The sequence below is a fragment of the Urocampus carinirostris genome, chromosome 16 (genome assembly GCF_059441175.1).
Source record: "Urocampus carinirostris isolate Australia breed hairy pipefish chromosome 16, RoL_Ucar_1.0, whole genome shotgun sequence".
NCBI lineage: Eukaryota > Metazoa > Chordata > Actinopteri > Syngnathiformes > Syngnathidae > Urocampus > Urocampus carinirostris.
In genome coordinates, this window is record NC_142364.1 from 14,455,962 (window position 1) to 14,473,803 (window position 17,842).

General features: G+C 41.6%; 1 protein-coding gene and 1 pseudogene across 1 annotated transcript in view; both read left to right on the plus strand.

The window, feature by feature from the left end:
* Positions 1–17,842, plus strand: part of lamc3 (laminin, gamma 3) — a 243,035-nt gene that overhangs the window by 179,294 nt on the left and 45,899 nt on the right. The window lies entirely within an intron of this gene.
* LOC148350349 (U2 spliceosomal RNA) lies at positions 16,960–17,079 on the plus strand (annotated as a pseudogene).

Consider the following 17,842-nt stretch of genomic DNA (forward strand, 5'->3'; position numbering starts at 1 on the left):
CGTGGGTTTCCTCCGGGCACTCCGGTTTCCTCCCACATTCCAAAAAAAAAACATACATTTCAGGTGAATTGGCCGGTCCAAATTGTCCCTAGGTGTGAATGAGCGGGTGAGTTGTCTGTCCCCGTGTGCCCTGCGATTGACTGGCAACCAGTTCAGGGTATCCCCTGCCCACTGCCCGGAGATGGCTGGGATGGGCTCCAGCCCCCCCGCGACCCTAATGAGGATAAGCGGTACGGCTGATGAGATGAGATTATTCTATTTAATTATATTTGCATGTAATTTTTCTTTCTACAGTTCACGTCCAAGCTACTTAATTAAAAAAAAAAAAGCATAATAAACCTCATTCATGTCGAGCAACTCAGTATCTCACACCAAAATGTTAATTAACAATATATATGATATCACGAAACACGTGTACAACATAACATGTTAAACTACAGAAATAAACACGTTTGAAAACAAAAAATATGGTGTAAGATTATTTTGTATTTTGTAAGGGAAAATATGACAGTTTGTAAGGGCATGGAGCCCTGGAGCGCGACAGGTATGTCTAATAGAAAGCTAAAGGAAACTGCAAAAATATGGCCTTTTCTATATATGTTTACGTTTGAAATAGGAGTCGAGCAGTCAAAGTTTCCCCTTGGTTACAATGCCCAGGATTACTCCCGCTTTAGTTTTTTTTAGAGATGACCAATGTTTGTTTTGACTGACAACAAAGAAGTAAGCTTCATGTCTTATAAGGAAGAGAGAGATTTACAAATGAATGGACCTACATCTCATAGTGTCATAATTACTGATTTGGATCACCTGTGCCCGCTCATTTGGCGCCAGCCGCTGCGAACTACCTGATTGGTTCCCTGTCCTTTTTTAAGCCCAGTCCTGTCACTCTCCGGTTGTCAGTCCGTCAGCGAACCTCTGTTGTTACAAGGCAAGCATTTTGACCCTTACTCCCGCCTGTCCCGTTTTTTCACCTGTCCGTTCCTGATCTCCCCGTTTGTCTCCGGCTCCGACCCGTTTTTGATCCTTTCCACGTCTGCTCTCCCGTCCCGACCCGTTTTTTGATCCCGGCAACGTTTTTGCTCTCCTGTCCCAGGTATCGACCCGTTTTTTCTGTCCTTGACACCGACATCTCCTGATTCCATTCTGGTCGTGACACATAGAGGAAAAATGTGATACATTAACTGTAGCATAGGAAGAACAAGCGTTTTATTGTCTCACCTTGACTTGAAAATGAAGTCGAAAAAATTGCTGAATGGCTTGATTTGCCTTGGAAAAGTTATGAAAAGCTTGTTTCAAATGCAATATTGCACACTATTGCGAGAATGTAGCCTTTGTCTATATCACAGTGGTTTCCAGACATTTAGGACCAGAGAAGAAAGTGTTGTGGAATGTGGATAACTAATGATAACTATGTAGGCATCTGGTGAAGGTCTTGGGATGACGTTGTTGCAAGAAGTCACAAGCTGATATGATGAAGAAGCCGAGGCGACGACATTCACGAGATAGCTTAACTTTATTTGAGAACCCTATAGAAGCCAATGTTGAATGTCTGGACCTTTGAACGTGCCCCGAATGCAATAAAGTGCGTTTCCCTTTTTGTCATATCTCTCCTCTGCGTATTTTTGGGGGCGAGGCCCAACGACGGTCTCTGAAAAATAAGTGGCGCCCAACGAACTTGTGACTTTTTGCAACAACGTCATCCCACGACCTTCACCAGATAGAATAGAATAGAATATAATAGAACAGAATAGAATATACCTTTATTGTCATTGTTACAAAGTTGGTGGAACATATAGTGACAACAAAATTGGGCGCGGCACTCCAGGTTCACATTTAACAGTGAGGATAAAAGAAAATAAAGAACATAAAGGAACAAAGAAGATAAGGTTCTAATTTACACAACATTTACACCAGAAATGTGGGCATGTAGGATGTTACATACAGTTTTGGGATCGTATTAGTGCAATATGCGTTAAGTGCAAAAATAGTCAACATTGTGCAAAGTGAGCATAGGCATGAATACAATTTTACATCTGTATGAGGTAGTGTGTTTGGAAGAGTTTCCGTTTTTTGTGCGGTGTCTGTTAAGGGTGGTAATGGCTGTGGGGAAGAAACTGTCTCTGAGTCTGTTTTTGTTTTTGTTTTGTGTGACCTGTAGCGCTTGCCGGAAGGCAGCAGGTCAAAGAGGTGGTGGCCGGGGTGAGAAAAGTCCTTGATGATGTTTTCTGCTCTGCTGAGGTAGCGAAAGCAGGCAATGTCCTCCAGACTGGGTAGAGAGCAACCAACGATTCTCTGGGCTGTGTTGATGACCCTCTGAAGTGTTTTCCTGTCTGCTGCTGTGCACCCAACATGCCACACCGTAATGCAGTATGTTAGAATGCGCTCCTCTGTGGCTTTGTAAAAGGACACCAGCAGCTGCTGTTTCAGATGATTTTTCCTGAGCACTCTCAGGAAATGGAGTCGCTGCTGGGCCTTCCCTACCACCGCTCTGGTGTTTGCAGACCAGGAGAGGTCATCGGAGATGTGCACACCCAGGAGTGGAGATGCCTACATACTTATCATTATTTATCCACATTCCACAACAACAGCTACTGTCCTACAACAATGGCTTGACTTGGTGTTAGCTTGATATTACGATCACTAATTCCAGTGTTTGCGGCTTAGGTGAGCCCCAGATCAGAATCCTTGGTCTCACTAGCGCCCTCTGCCTTGAGGCAGTAGAGTTACATGGCTCCGTCTTCCCACAACCGAGGCTGAGTAAATTCTGTTCCTCAGAGCACGTTCTGGCTCCTCCCGCGATTACACCGCGATTAGGATTCAGGGCGGGGAAACTGCGGGTCGGGGACCCGCTAGCGACTCTCTCGACAACGTTTTCTGTTGTTTGGGAAGCAAAACCGAAGAGTGGGCTGGGGAGTCGTCTAATTTTAGCTTGCGACTTTTCTGGTGTCGCCCTGTGGGATCGGTGTGAAGAACGACGGAAGAGGACACGAAGCGCTCCATATTTAACACTTGTTTCATCATTTGCATGCGTGCTACAAGCTGCATGTAAATATCTTCAAAGTGTGAGCTAAAGTTAGCTAATTAGCTCTGTGCGCGAATGAAATCGGCCAAGTGTGGATTGAACTTTTGTCACAAAAACTGCGGCAACAAAGTAAGAAACGACTTCTTTGTCCTCTGCTGACTTTGTCACTCGGAATAATATCGATTCTTGAGTTGGTGTCAGTCGTTGTTCCAGACTTCAGGCAAAATTCTGTCCGGAATACTAAAAATTGAGATTTCCAGTATCATTTTTTTCACAGACCAATGCCAAAAGCGATACTCAGAGCTTGAGCAGTAATCAATACTGAAACCAGGTACTGATAACACAGGTACATAAAACTCATTGGCAGAAAGAATAATTTAAAAATATCTCAATCGATTAGGGACATATGATATAAATCGAACCTATATTTTTCAGACGGATAAAAGGGTAAAAAACAAACGGACCTCGAGTCAAACTATTATATTCCGAGCCAAAACTTTTTGGGGAGTTGTGTTTGTCAGAACTGTGCAATGATAATGTAATCCTAATATCACAGAACAATAATAATAACAAGTATAATGATAACAAATTGTATGTGAGTTATTTAATACACTGCAAAAAGTAAATTATTACCCCGTTGGTAGAAAATGGTTCTTAATTTAAGCATAAATGTTTCCGATTTCACAATATTTATAACTATTTTTTGCTTTGATTTTTTTCATACTAGTAATAAACTACTAGTTCTACCTTTAGTAAAATGAGAAAAATAATCCTTTCAATGTATATTATTTGACCACTGGATGTCGCTGTTTAGTGTAAGGGGTGTCCAAACTTTTCAGAAAGTGGGCCATATTTGGTTAGCTAAAGGTCAGTGTCATGACCTCGTAGCTTGCCTTTGTAGCATTTTCATTTGACTCCCAGGGTTTTGTGAAAAAGCGCCGCCGTGCCAGTAAAACAGCTTCCAGTTGCTTTATCTTTTCACAGCGCGCGTTCAGTTAGCTTTTCGTAATCAGCCTTTTGATATAATATTCTTTGAAGGCAGCCAGTCTCTTGGCAAATCAGGCAGACAAAGTTGTTTGCGATTTCGGTGAAAAAATACTACAATTCCAACTTTTCCTGGAAGTGGCGGCCCTCACAGTCAACTTTCCTTTATTTATTTACCATGTCAGAAATGGGGTGGGCTAAAATTCCCACCGAAAGCCAAGGCCAAGGTGACCAAAGGGTTCCCGCCTATATCTAGTGAATTGGTGTGTTTTGTTTTTTATACTGCAGTCAACATTACTGGCGGGCTACATATTATTAATTCTAGGACAGGCCAGTTTAGAAAATTGATCACGAGCCGTAGCTGGCCCCGGGGCCGGACTCTAGACATGCCTGGTGTAGTGCAACCGAAAACAAGAAAGAATACAAATTACGATACGGTGTTAAGTCCAGTCAAATCCTGTTTATTTGTGACAACCTTAATCACAAGGAGTCTCAAAGGGCTGCACAGACCACATGCTATTGTAAACTACAGACTCTTATTACACCATCCCCTGATCTAAAACCTACATGAGGGCAAGGAAAAACTCAAAAACCTCAACATGAGAAAAATGTAGAAACCATGAGAAGAGATCGCACATGAGGTAATCCCCATTCCAGGATGACCAGGCTGCAACAAATTTTGCAATAACAAATATCCATCCATCCATCCATCCATTATCTGCACGGCTTATCCTCAGTAGGGTTGCAGGGGTGCTGGAGTCCATCCCAGCTGTCTTCGAGCAGTGGGCAGGGGACACCCTGAACTGGTTGCCAGCCAGTCGCAGGGCACACAGGGACAGACAATTCGCTCACTCATTCACAATTTGGACCAGGCAATTAACCTGTCATGCATGTTTTTGGAATGTGGGAGGAAACCCACGCAAGCACTGGGAGAACATGCAAACTCATGACCTCAGAACCGTGCCGCACACGCGCTAACCACTGCGCCGCCGTGCTGCCCCGCAATAACAAATAATACACAAATATTGTCAACATGAAACATATTAACACAAAAGTTTACTCTTTTTTTCCCCCAGCCTTTCACAAGGTTTTTAATTTGTAGCGGTACCCGTAGCAGCAAGATTACCATCAATAGGTCAATTTCCTCTAGGTCAGTCATTTTAAAAATATCTACCGTATTTTCCGCACTATAAGGCGCACCGGGTTATCGGGCGCACCCCGAAAAAATAGTTTTTGGTCCTATTTTTGACATACATAAGATGCACCGGATTATAAGGCGCTACAATGGGAACGTGGACATAACAGTCAGAGGGTTCAGTCAAACTTATTACCCCCTTAACATTCCGAAAGCTTGCAATGACGCAAATACGTGTCGAGAACACGTGCGGATGCGGTGTCCGTAAGATGTCACTCAAATGCATCGTTCCATCATTCGGTAGGTTAAAGTCTTGGGATTCAAGAAATGATAACCATTCCTTAGTATCTATTTTCTTTTTCGCTCGCAACTTTACTGTGCATATGACAATAAACACTTGGAATTGAGTTTAATTTAAAAATAGACACCCCATTCCATCCATTATCTGCACCGCTTATCACAGAAACATCGAGTTCAGTCTGAAACAAGATACAGGGACAATATAAAACCCGGAATAGCTCACCGAAGTCGTTGTGTTCATAATAATGTGCAGGCAATGTCCTCTTATATCCGTGAGGGTAGTAAATCCAGGAGAATACAATATTTACAAATACAGAATAGAAAAAAATGCTTTCTCTATGCCGTCAGCCACATGCTATACACATTCATCTTTTTCGGCCAATTGCAGGCTTTGTTTCGCCATTTAAGCCAATGGCAGCCTGTAAATGATAAAAAGGATCCGCCTCTTGACCTCCGAATAACTTTAGCCAATAGTGATCGATTCAAATGATGATTGACACATTGGTTAGCCAATGAAACGCCGGTAAATAAATCCCAGCATACACCGCGTACTACTTGGCGTTCGGGGGAAAATCTAGTCGGCGGCTGCAAGTTAGTTGGAAAACTTTGCAACTTTAAAATTGATCCATAAATAAGGCGCACTGTATTATAAGGCGCATGGTCAGCTTTTGAAAAAAATAAAGGCTTTTAGGTGCGCCTTATAGTGCGGAAAATACGGTATATATTTTTTATAATTATTTATTTCTCACACAAATTTTGACAGAGGTTTGATTCCACCATCATACGTCAACACAAACACAAAACATATACACTTGACACACCCATAAATAACAGAAGGAACAACAGGAAAAATATGAAAAAATAAAAATAATAAGTAAATGTTAATACAATACAAAATATGTATATAATGGTCATCTATTGTTAAATGAACTTCAGTCATTCTTAGTATTATTTTCCCAATGCAAAACCTCGAGACCAACTGAAAACAGGTCCCTGACTCCCTTTTGGGTCCCCCCACTCGTTAAGAAAGGCTCACATAGAGCTTGCCTGAAAACTTTGACGACCCACCATAAAAGAAAATGCTCATTAAGGTCACATTAGGACAAAACCATTTCGAGATTCTCTAACCCCCCCTACTGGCAAAAAACGTATTGTTGCAATAACTCTGCCCCCCTCCCTATGCTATGATTTGTTTGCAGCTTTGCGCTCATCCATCAGCACGGCGGGCCCGGAAGCAGACAAAAGCCCAAACAAACAAATAAATAACATTCTTACAGTCCGGAGTTGAGCACATACTTGTTTGTCTCGTTGACATTTGTGCGCGGCCAACTTTTCGAAAGAGGGGGGCGGCAGAAATGAAATAATGCGCGGCTGCTTTGCACGGCTTAAATGTCACAAGTGCTGCAGTCTGGTAGCGGGAGCCAAGAAAGCCGCTTCCTTTCCTTTTTTTCGGGCTTTTAGCGAAGCAGAAGCGGTGAGAAAAGTGGAAGCGTCGTCCAAACGTCCCTTTGCATCAATTAATATACGAGCAAGCACTTGGCTCATTAGCATGCTAGCCGGTGAGTCAATGTTTACCTATAAAAAGGGCCCGTTTAAATGCCATCTCTCTGAGGCCGTCGATGCGAAAAGTCCGCTGGGAACTCGACAAAGGTAGGACAGCCCGCTTAAAGGAGAATTTACGTTATTGGATGTTGAACCTGAGAGAAGAACTAGCTCAACCCCTTAACGTCATGCCACTTACCATTGGAAAGCTTAAACTCTTGGGATTCAAGATTTGATGACCAATTCAAAATATACTCACCAGAGAAACATCACAATCAGTCTGAAACAAGAGACCCGAAAACTATAAAGCCGAGATAACTCACCATTACGTCCCCTGGCAGTCTTCAACTTCGTTGAATGTCCGCAAAAATGGCTTCGTCACTACATCCAGGACCATCAGGAGAATCCAACGGTGTAAAATATTTACTCTAAAACACACAATAAAGATATATACAAATCCGTTTTCACTTTGTGTGACGCTGCTTCTTGATTTTCATTTGTTTCGCTCCAAAACTGCCCTTGTAAAAAAAAAAACAGGCTTGTAAAATCATCCCCAATATTGTAGTTAGCCCTCCCCCTTTAAACTGATCAGTAACCACTTGGTTAGCCAATAACATAATTTGATGCCATATGCCAGGGGTGAATTTAACTGAGGCAATCCGTGATTGATTTTTACACACCATTGTTTCATTCAAATGTGCACAATAATTGATTTGACATCTGGAAAAAAAGTCAAACATTTACAACTCTTTCGCAATGTCAAAAAAATCCCCAAAGTACGATACATGTATGCAAAAGTTTTAGTGTTGTAAACTGGTCGTCTGCAAATGGCCACTTTTGGAAATGCCCTAACCGACTCTGGAAAAATGTGTAAAATACAATGTGCAGTTTCTCAGATTGTGATCAATTTTGACAAGGTATCGTGTAAGGCTTCAAGTTATTGTCTCACCTGTTTTCCAGCTAAAATGCCCATGCTATACTCATCTGCAAGCGTCCAATTGCAAAATAAATCAGGCGAGAATGAAAAACCTTCTATTCCTGTGTGTTCCAACTCAGATTCCTGACTGTTAGTAGCACCTGTGGTGGTTATTTTAGGTTGGGACTGAACATCAGAGTCTTACCTTTCAAAAAAGACCAAAACTATCCCTTTTCTCCAAATGGTTTAAGACCAGCAGGCAGTTTACTTTGGGATTGTCTTGGATTGGGATTTTAGGTGGCTTGCACAGGAACATTGAGGGGTTTTAAGACCCCTGTTGGGCAGGCCCAATAGGCATTTGGTCCTTAGGTCACTGGATCATATCCGGCTCGAAGGACCAAATGTTAAATGGACAGTGTATAATATTTAGTGCCTCCTACTGACAAAAACATTTTTTGATCCAGTTATGAAAAACATCATAAAACCATTGATTTCAATTCTAGGCAAAAATACATGAACGATCGTACCAGATCTTTACTTGAAAAAAAACATTGGTTGAGAAATGAGTATTTCTTTTACACCGTGGAATCCCCAGTTGGATTGGCGCCATGTTTGTTTAGTATATATGTTGTGCGTGTTTCACTGGCCCTCGCTCTTACCAAGAACACAGTGCCATCTAGTGGTCAAATATTACACATTGGGGCTATAAGTATAAACTTTCATGGACACTCAAAATAAGGCAAGAAGACATCAATGGATTTTGAACTTGCAAGGATGAACAGGGAGAAGGGCTTTCAGATAAGAGAATTCTATCCCTTTCTAAAACCCTCTTCCGGGACCCCTTTTTTTCTTAAGAGTGCTCAAAACGAGAGGAAGGGTGTGGGGTCAAAGAACAGCAACATGATTGGCCAACAGCAATAGCCAAAACAAAGAACAACAGCGAGTTCAAAAGAAGAACTGGCATCCCATAATAGAATAGAATAGAATAGAACATACCTTTATTGTCATTGTTACAAAATGGGTTGAACATATTGTGACAACGAAATTGGACGTGGCACTCCAGTTTCACACTTAACAGTGAGGATAAAAGAAAACAAAGAAGATAAAGGAACAAAGAAGATTTACACAATATTTACACAAGAAATGTGGGCATCTCGTCCAATAGTTACAAGTCTATCATAAGATAATGAGACAAAAATAATAATAGTTTAACAAAGTAGAATAATCTTAAATTGCCTTTTTTTGTGCGTCCTTGTAGTTTGTGGATAATAACTTCTCCAGAGGAAAATTAGTTTCCCACACATAGAACACTCTTGATGGTTTGGGTTCAGTGGGTGAGGTACTTCTGCTGAAAGTACGTTATATGGGTTGTTTAGAAGTATATAGCAGTACAGAAATCCCTCAATTTTCATGGTTAATGGGGAGGGGACCAGTCAAAAAACGCAAAGCAGGGTATCCCCCAAGGGTTAAACTTACCTCAAGATGACGTCATTTCTGACCGAGACTATATGACTGTAACAAACAAAAAACAATTGTTTATCTAAAAATAATAACACACAACACATATTAGTATTATATTAATTGTTTCAATGTCATTATACAAAAGTAAAACAAAAAAGGGCTCTCCTTTTTGTGTAAAAAGGCAATTTAGAGGGCGGCCGGCTAGCTGTGCATTAACATACGGTCTCAGCGATTTTTAAAATAAGACCTTCCCAAATTGAGCTGTTTCCTGCGAGTAATGTCTCCAAGTCATACATTTCATGGCTAATGGATCTGGCAGTGGCAAGATAAAGGGTCGCAGCGGTGGCTTCAGAGAGTTGTTAGCCTAGCCGTTAGCAGTAGGCCGGACCAGCAGCCGGACCTCTTGTCTACTACTCACTGACGCCGCCCCAGTCGCCTTTGGAACCCGATACTAATCCAAGTCAAGTCATGTTTATTTGTGACGCCCTTAATCACAAGGGGTCTCAAAGGGCTCGACAGGGACTATTATTACACCATCCCCTGATCTAAAACCTACATGAGGACAAGGAAAACTAAAAAATCTCAGCACTAGGAAAATGAAGAAACTTTGAGAGGGGACCGCACGTGAGGTGATCCAAGATGATCACCATTTCTTTGCACTCTTCTTACCGTCCTCAGAGTCCGATCCATCCATCTATCTACCCTGGTCATATCCCTCGAGAGGGGTGACCGACAGCAAGACAGACAAAGAAACTAAAAAAAGGGAAAAGGTAGCAAAAAACACACACAAATATTTTTGGGAACATGGCCAACCCAAATGCCCACCCAAACATCCAAACAAGTTAAGCACCTCGGCACCCAAGTTGGTCATGCTTTCGTCCCTCCAGATGAAACGAGACACAAGAAAGTGGCCAAGTCACTCGGGTCAGGGTGACACAACACACTCTTCTGTTCAATAGCAGGGCCCAATAGCTTTCACTGGTTTACCCCTGCCGCATCATACAGCTGCCCTGCCCATCCCTAAGTATGCATCCAACATCCCACTATCCTTTCACAACACCTCTCCATTCATTCCTATCACCAACATCACGTCCTCAGAGTCCGATCTAGTTGATGATTATCTTTTCAATGTAACTAGCCGCTAAAAGCTATCTGTTGCTATGCGTCCCAGATTGTTTACGAAGCTAGCGCCCGCCCGCTGTTTGACTGACAGCATACCCCAGCCTATCACAAGTCACGACAAAGACAGAACATAGAGTTACCTCTCGAATCTGCTGTCTAACAGAACATAATGCACGATACAATGATCTAAATGACTATTAAGAATTCCACGATGGAGTAAACCAAAGCTTAAATTAGAGAGGGGTCTCTATAAAGCTCCAACTACATGTCTTGAAAATTCAAATATTATGATGTAAACAAAATGGCTGTTGTTCCCGAAGTTTTTCTTTTGAATCTATTGGTGTTATTTTGTTGAACTTGCTTTGGCAGTGTGGATTTTACAATAAAAACCCTGGTGAGAGTGCTGTGTTATGTTATATAGTCAAAAAACAATCTCCAATGTTTTTTTACGGCGTCAGCCATCTTTTCACTGCTAAGCGAGCTCGCGCAAAACCCGACGCGACCTCATTACGATTTGGAGGCTGGAAATCTGAGCAAGCCTGAATCCGGTCTAAAACTTTCTAGACAGCGGCTTCGGGGTTAGGACGGGTCTATCCGGTCACTACACCAGAATTTGCTTTAATGAGTGTGCTGGAAAAAGATGCTCCCTACGGGGAAGATAAAGAGCAGAGGTTGTCTCTCATTTGAGAGAATGTATTGTGTTCCAAGGTGTGCTGAAATAGGACTTTATCATCATAATAAAGAAACCAGGAGTGCCTAACTATCCTTGTTAGCTTATCTTAGCAAAGTACGCACATCATTAGCGTCGTGAGATTAACTACAAATTAGCATTTAACTAGCCTTGTGTGTTTAGCTTATCCCGTGAAGGGTAATTTAGCCCTTCAATCTTAAATTAATGTACAGCTCTGCCAACATAAAAACAAAGCCATCCTTTGTTGTTTCTTGGGGTAGTACAGTGTACCATTGATAAAGCTAGCAACTTGGCCTTAAAATCACAGTGACGGGATGACAAGGCTACTCACGGTACACTGTTTATAGATCACTTAACCGCTTGGGTTTTCGGGGCACCACTGTGGACACAACTCTGGACAGCTTTCTCCACTTCTGATGGTTCCTTGCCTGTTCTTGGGTCGTTGCAAGGCAGCACCAGTCCGTTCCTTAATGTTGTTGGCCCAGTTCTTATCGGTCTCTTAGACTGTGCCCTAAAGAATTATCTTAGCCAATCCTGTTGTTTTGTGACATGACCCCACCACTGAATTTTCCGTCTGCGCACAGTTGAGATCAGTTCTTTGCAGGAGCAGAGGTGCCCCCTGTTGGTGTTGCCCACGTGGAACTGATACCTAGAAGTTTCCTGTAGTGTTGCATCTCCATGGCCTTCTTTTCCAGGTTTTCTGTGAAAGTCCATGTCCTGCAACCATAGAGGGAGATGGAAGTATCAGGGCTGGCATGAGTCTGAGCTTTGGTCTCCCTGCCATGTTCTTGTCTATCCAGATGGGTTTAAGTCTGCCAAGTGCAGATGTGGACAGCTTTCTCCAATTCTGATGGTTCCTTGGCTGTTCTTGGGTTGTTGCAAGGCGGCACCAGTCTGTTCCTTAATGTTTTCGACCCAGTTATTTTCAGTCTCTTAGACTGTGCCCTAAAGAATTATCTTGGCCAATTGTGACGTGACCATACAACTGAAGTTTCTGTCTGCGCACTGTTGGGATCAGTTCTTTGGAGGATCTGATGTGGGCCTTGTTGGTGTTGCACACCTTTGGGTGTGTCACGTAGAAGTTTCCTGTAGTGTTGCATCTCCATGGCCTTCTTTTCCATGTTTTGCTGTGAAAGTCCATGTCCTGCAAGCATAGAGGGAGATGGAAGTATCAGGGCTTGCATGAGTCTGAGCTTTGGTTTCACTGCCATGTTCTTGTCCCTCCAGATGGGTTCAAAGTCTGGCAAGTGCAGATGTGGTAATAGCTTTTCTGGACATGATACCTGGTTCTGAAACCCCCTCTGATATGTTAGAAACGATACACATTGATGGGCTCACATTATTGTAACTAACCCCGTAGTTGGTGATTTACCCTTAAATGAAGCTAAATGACCCAAACAGGTATGAAGCATTTGTTGTTATCCAAAAAATATGCGTGTGTGTGTTGATTATTTTATTTTTATTTTCGTAAAAGGTTTCTGCTCAGAGATTTTAAAAACTGTCCTAGTTTATTTGACTTATTTTACACATAAGACCTATTGGACTGGTACAAACACAAAATGACACAGGTTTTTTTTTAATGTTTTAGTTAAATAAGCACAATCTTGTATAAAACAACCCTTAATTTTTGATAATTCAACACAATTAGTAAAGTTTTTGTGTTTTTCTTTATTGCAATAATGGCATAATTATTACTTCAAATGTTTTTAATATGAATGTTTCGGCTTGAAAGTGTCATAAAATCTTATGTACATCAGTGTGCCTTCACGTAACCAACACCTCTATCTGAAATGTATCCAAGCCCGACCTGAAATTTGGGTCAGGTCGGGCCTAAAAAAACAATTATTACTTTGGGGTTCCGGACCGGTCGGGCTTTTTAATCATCCACCCGTCATTGTTCTTTGTTTCTTTCTCTTTGAGCAGTATCCGCGGGATGGATTCCATCTCCCTCTCGTTCAGTGTAGCCCACGTCCGCATGCTCTCTAGCGGTGACAATGTCGACCCCAGAGAACTGGGCGCCCTGCAGGGGGCGTAGTCAGCCAAAATCACCCTTTTCATCATTTCATCCTTACAAATAAATGCTAAATTTAGGGTTTGCTTTGGGCTCAGTGCCTCAAATTAAGTTAATAGGTCGGGCTCAGGCTGCATACACGGGTCGGGTCGGGCTGGTATTTCTTAGGCATGTTGTTACCTCTTTGCAAACTTTTGAACTTGAAACACATCGCAACAAAAATGCTTGGGCAATATGAGTTGGGCAATCAGCATCCGAGATCTTACGGGGTGCTGACCAATCGGCTTGAATCCTGCTTGTCTGAAACGTCCCTCGGGGGTGGGGGAGCATCCGTTGGATTTTTTGTTTTGATTTTTTTTAATTTATACATTTATTTTGATATATTTCAACTCGTAAAGAATAAAACCACCAATAACCAAAGCACAAAGTAGCAAGGTGTCTATATTCCAAAAAAGTCTCGGAATGAAAGTGACGGTGTTGCGAAGGCCCCTCGTCCGCCTCGTATCCAGCTCAGTCATCTTCACAGGCAGTAAAGTCAGCACATTTCCGCCACCGTTAAATTCATCACGGCCCATCAGGGATCCACGCTGCCCGGCGGGAAAGCTTCCCCGTCGTTTTTAACACAATTCTTAGCCGCAGTCGGTTAGGGCGGAGCCGCCTTGTCGGTTTAGGTTAAAATAACAGCTTCCAAGCTATCCGGGTAATAAAGTGCTTTTGGCGTAAAAATAGAGATCAAGTCTCCTGGTTGGCAAAATAATAAGAATTGAAATAGGAGAAAAGGGCGATTTCTCTACTAGAACAGTGTTTTTTTAACCAGTGTCCCGGGACACAATAGTGTACCCTGTCTAGTGTCCCGAAATTGCTCATTCTTATATTTACAAAAACATTCCATATTCAATATATTGCTTTCTTCATTTGATGAGAGGAGTAACTTTAATAGGCATCCATATCAGAAGGTGGCAGCTGATAACATTTTTATTTCTTTTAAATACTGCCGTATTATTTGGACTATAAGACGCACCTGATTATAAGGCGCACCCTCAAGAATATTCATTTTTGAAAGGTTTTACCATATATAAGCCTCACCAGATTAATTTTAAATTACGGTAAGAGCAGGGTTTGCATTTGTGAAAATGGCAGAAGTTTTAATAAATATGTATTTCATAGAATATAAATATTGGGGAATTCATGGTTTTACAACTATGAATGGTTGATTCAAAAATGTTTACAATATGTAGAAAAATTGAGTTGTAATAATACATTTCGGATTTTTTCTGTAAAATCTCTAAAACGCACCCGGTTATAAGTAAGATAGTGGTTTTTAGTTGTGCCTCATATTCCGTAAAGTATGGTGATCATCTGCTAAAGAGATAGTAAAGGGGAAATGTATTTGATAACTGATATTGTTTGATGAAGCTGTTTAGAATTGCACTACAAAGAATAATAGAATAAATCAAATCAAGTAAAATATTGCAGTTTATATTGCTGGTTTTACTGAAAAAAAGTGCAGAAAAACAAACCTAGTAAAAGAAATACTAAAAAAAATGCAACTAGACTAATACTTAATACCTCAATATCAAATGAAGTGCTTAAAACAGGTTCCTATCGTATAAGAAATATTGATTTATTGATGTCCCCTGCCAACTGCCCGATGATTGCTGGGATGGGCTCCAGCACCCCCGCGACCCTACTGAGGATAAGCGGTGTAGCTAATGAGATGAGATAATGAGATGAGATTTAAAAATACTATTACACGAGGTTTAAAACAGAAATACTGCAAATTACACCTACAGCGATACTACAAAAATATCCTATGTAAACATCACAAAAATACTACAATAACAAAACTACAGTAACACTGTACTACAAAAGTACTACAGAAATACTACAGATATACAACAAAAAAAATCTACTTTCGAAATATAACAAAAGTACTCCGGAAATACAAAAAGAAATACTACAAAAGTACTATGGAAATACTACATAAAAATACTTCAGAAATACAAGAAAAACAATACAAAACAGAACAGAACTTCAATAAAAATCCAACTTTAGAAATACTAAAAAATACAACTATAGTATTACTTATATTATTTTGCTTTAGAGGAAAACCAATTTGATGGGACTAATCTTATCAAATGAAATATATTATGTATGCATGTATATTTATTCGAAGATGGGCCCCTTGGTCACATTTTTTAACCCATTTCGGCCCCCGACTCCAAATCGTCGCCCATGGAACGAGTTATATATACTAGTATGTATGCAAATGATCAAGTAATAGGGGGCCACGAAATCTAAATTATGCTTAGAAGGCTTGGACCAGCCCTGCCTCAAGCTAAGGCACACTTCTTCTGCCATTCATTTACTAGTCGGGCCCTGTGAGGATATTCTTTTTCCTACCATGTGGCCCCCAAGCTAATGGGGACGTGTGTTTCCTTATATCACCAGCTCGGTCGCCTAGATGGTAGGGCGCCCGCTCCGAGACTGGGAGGTCGCTGGTTCAAGCCTCGGCCGAGTCATACCGAAGACTTACAACATCGGTACTCATTGCCTCCCTGCTTAGCGCTCGGCATTAAGGGTTGGAATTGGGGCGTTTGGTCACCTAATGACTCCCAACACAACAGTTGGGTCTAAAATGGCTTCCTTTTTTCCTTAACTTCTTTATACAACATCATAATTCGTAATATAATGGATCAAAGGTAGTGAGCCGTTTGAGAGCCGGCTCTCTTTATGAGTTGAGCCGAAAAAGCCGGTTCTCTAAAAAGAGACGGACTTTCACTACACAACTCGAACTCGTTTGACTTGATTGATTTGCCGTTTGGTGATCGTCGGTGTATACCGGATGGTACCCATAATTAACAAATTTGCGTTTTTCCGTACAGAATTTCTTGTACATCGTAAACGTCTTAAAATGCATAATGAACGTACTTTGTACGGCAAAAACGTACAGGTTGACAGGTATGCATACTTAACCTTCACTCGACAACAAGCACCACAACAATGACGTAATCTCAAAGCAACGAGATCTCGTTTGCCGAGATCGGCGTGCGGACAAAAACTGGAACCGCGAGACCAAAACAACAATGGTGGATCTGCTTGATGAAAAGTTTGCGGTAAATCTTTTTATAAAAAAAAAAATAATGACAATTTTGTGTCAAAAAATTTGCTTCCCAGGGACGCACGTTGATTTGACACTATGCGTCCCCAGCAAAAAGGATGCGTCTAGGATGCAGGGATGCTGGCAAACGAGAACACTGCATGTACAGTGGAACCTCGGTTCTCGACCATAATCCGTTCCAGAACCCTGTTAGAAAACCGATTTGGTCGATCTCGGAAAATCGTTTTTCCCATTAAAAGTAATGTAAAATCATTTTAATCCGTTCCAACACCCTGAATTTTTAGCAAGAACGTAAACATGAGGCTAACCCAGGCTAATCGTACGTTCACGTTAGCGTAATCTTCCGTACGAAAGATTACGCTAACATGAACGTGTAAAAATTTAAAAAAAGGATTATGAATAGGATTTCTTACCTTTGTGGTGGACGGTGGGGAGAGAAAAATCATCAAAAGTTTTTCAACCTCTTCCAAAACTTGCGGCAGTTGCTTGCTTACAGCGCTAACTTCCTTAGCCGCATCACTCGATTTCACAGCCTCCTTATTCTTTACTATCGTACTAATCTGCTTCACGGCCAGATGTTTGCGGCCTTATGATGCTAGGTCCTTAGCTTGGCCTTGTTGTTTTTGGACTGTGGCTTTGATGCTATGTCAGTCCTTAGCTTGGCCTTTGCCATGATCTTTGATTTTTGCAATCCGGAGATGGAATAAGAGCTTGCTCTGTCCACTCCACGCATCGGCCCGGTATTGCAGTACCTCCGGGAACGGTGCATTCGCAATGATCGCAGCAAGGCTTTAGGGCTAGGACCTTAGCTTGGCCTTTTGGCTGAGAGTAAGTGTCCCGGCTCCTAGGCTTTGTAGCGTATTATGAACTGACCGATAACGGATAATGGATAATGAATAACGAAGATAGAACAATAACCCTTAAAAACCCCACTAATAGTAGATTTAGCCATGCTGTATTCACTAGCAAGAACGGAAATTTGTACACCTCTTTCATATTTAGCTATTATGTATTTCTTAAAGGCAATAGTTGGACGAACAACTTGTTTTTTTTTTCACCTGTCCTGCGTGCACCAACCTTCTTCTGAGGCATAATTAGGGGCTAAAACACTGTACGCCGCTCAGCATCGCACCCTAGCGTACCGGCGTTCGAACTTCGATTTTTTGACCGAACAGCGAACCAAGAATTTCTCGAAATTTTTGGTCGAGAACCGATTTGTCCGAGCTGAGAGGCGTTCAAAAACCGAGGTTCCACTGTGTATTTATTCAAAGATGGGCCCCCTGGTCAGATTTTTTTAACCCATTTCGGCACCCGACTCCCATGGAACGAGTTGTATATACTAGTATATATGTAAATGATAAAGTACTAGGGGGTGCCGAAATCTAAATTTTCTTAGGACCCAATGAAGGCTGGAACCGGCCCCGCCTCCAGCTAAGGCACACTTCGTATGCCATTCATTTATTAGTCAGGCCTAATGGAGATTTTCCTTTTCCTACCATGAAGCCCCCAAGCTAACGGAGGAAATTAAATAAATTCT